This window comes from Aegilops tauschii, chromosome 2 (genome assembly GCF_002575655.3).
Source record: "Aegilops tauschii subsp. strangulata cultivar AL8/78 chromosome 2, Aet v6.0, whole genome shotgun sequence".
In the NCBI taxonomy this organism is placed as follows: domain Eukaryota; kingdom Viridiplantae; phylum Streptophyta; class Magnoliopsida; order Poales; family Poaceae; genus Aegilops; species Aegilops tauschii.
The window spans coordinates 134846685-134848964 of NC_053036.3; positions in this window are offsets into that span (position 1 = coordinate 134846685).

The window sequence follows — 2280 nt, forward strand, 5'->3', positions numbered from 1 at the left end:
CCTAAAGAATGAGGGGTTTAGGGAAATTCCTAGTCAATATGTGCTGCACAGGTGGACTAAAATGGCTGCACGTCAGCTATCCTATGACGCCAACGGACATGAGCTAGAAGGGCCATCTACATACCTTTCACCTACCATAAGGAAGTTGTACTCGGAAACATGTTCAAATTTTAGTTTGGAACTTCATGCAGCGAAGCATTGTGAGGAGAAAATGAGATATTTTCACAAAGTTGTTGGTGATGCCTTCACACACTTGGATAGATGATTCTAGTTAGGAGCAAAGTAAAGTTCAAGAATTTGAGTCCTTCGTTGGAACATCATTCCCAAGTGTGGTCAGTATTCATCCACCAGATGTAGCGAACACAAAAGGGAGTGGCAAGAGATTGAAAAGGGGTTTTGAGTAGATCATGAACCAAAAGAAAAAGAGGTAAACTAAGCAACCTTGAAAAAATGTCAATGTCCTTTGTAACATTGTATTAATGTTCTTTTGTTGTTAGCATGCAAAAGGTCGCAGATAAGTAGGTATGTTGGTTTCACTGATATGATGTCTGAGTAATTACTCTAAGTCATTTTGTGTAAACTTGGGACAATCGATCAATGAAGTGTGATGGATGATGGCATTGCTCAGTTGGCTACCATCTTGCTGGAAAATGGTAGTGATATTTTTAGTATATGAGGTTCTTGATTCGTGGTATGTTTGAGTGCTCACATTTGCAAGTGTCATGCTGATGCGTGCATACGCATATGTTTGGTTGATCCAGTTATACGCACATGTCTGGTTTAGCCAACTATATATAATTGTTCTATGTCTATTATAAGTGTGTATTGTATGTATCTGAGGCACTACAAACCTGAAAAAGGTAATAGCTCTGTGAAATGACAACTCGTCGTATTTGGGTAAATCTTGTCAGTATGTAATTTATAAATTTGCCAAAGATCGCCATTTTTGGGTTTTACCACCTATTCTATTTTCATATTTGTTGTATAAAAATATGATTCATAATACTACTTGTCTTATTTCCAGGAATATTTGTCGCGGGATGGGTGTCATGGAGCACCGGGAGTGATGAATATTCTGACATGACCCATGCCTGCATTTCTCTGGATAATGTAATATAATGTGTATAGTACCCGAGAGCATTGACAGGGTGTGCTCTTGTACCTAACAAATTTGATAAGTTTGTGCTCTGCAAAAATTTATTTTCTACTTCAGTAACAACCGAGTAGCTGGTTTAAGTAAAGATTGTTTCTCTCTCTGCTCTATAGCTTTACTTCTCTAATGTTGTGCAGTGGGAGGTTAATCGAATTGTGCCTATGTACATGGTGATCAAGCTTAACAATTGCTTGGTGGTCTAATCAAGTCCGGGAATAATCGCCTGACTTCTTAGGCGGACACAAAGAGTGGCCATGGGTTCTGCAAGTCTACTACCTTCTTTTTACTTTTGGCAAGGGATTCTTTTGCTTACCGTGGACCGACAAAAGCTGCGATCTGGCTAATTTGCAAAATGAAATTCATATATTCTGTTAAAAAGGTGACATTTGTTCCCAAAACAGGGTGGAACCCTGGCTTCATTTAATTAAAATGAAACCACATCATAGCCAGTTACAAATCTGTTCATTGACATCTGTCTATGGCAGTTGAGAGAAAGCAAAAATAGAGTACAAAATTGAAGTTCCAAACGTTCCAGCCCATACAAAATCTAAACAGAAACTACATGTTTTAAACTTCTAGGAAGGTGTCCATAGCTCCACATCACTCCATAAGGGCATCATCCACGGACAACATGAATCAAGGTATGCTTATGTATGGCAATAGATTGAGCACCATGCAGCTCCCCTCTTCATATGAACAAGACATATTGGCTTGCTCAAAGAGACAATTCAGATGCAACTAGAACACTAGCTTGTCACAACAAGCATTTTTTTCTAGAGAGGAACTTGGAGCTGAACATGCAGATCATACATGAAAAAAGGAACATCTTTTTTCATATGCACATCCAAAATGAAAAGGTCAACAAAATGATCTGGTTGGACAAGAATAAACCTTATGCTGAATAGAATTTCAATGATACTAGTTAAGATCCCTAAAAAAGATATTGGTTAAGATTTGTACATATGAAAACATGGCTATCACTCCTAAAATCATTAGTGAGTGTTGATTGCAAAAGAAATTGTCCTTACTTGCTGCCATTGGTTCGAGCTTTTCTTCATCTTAATATTTTTTTCTTCATTTCTACAAGCTGTTATGCTACAGAAAAATTTAAAAGAAGCAGCGTATAA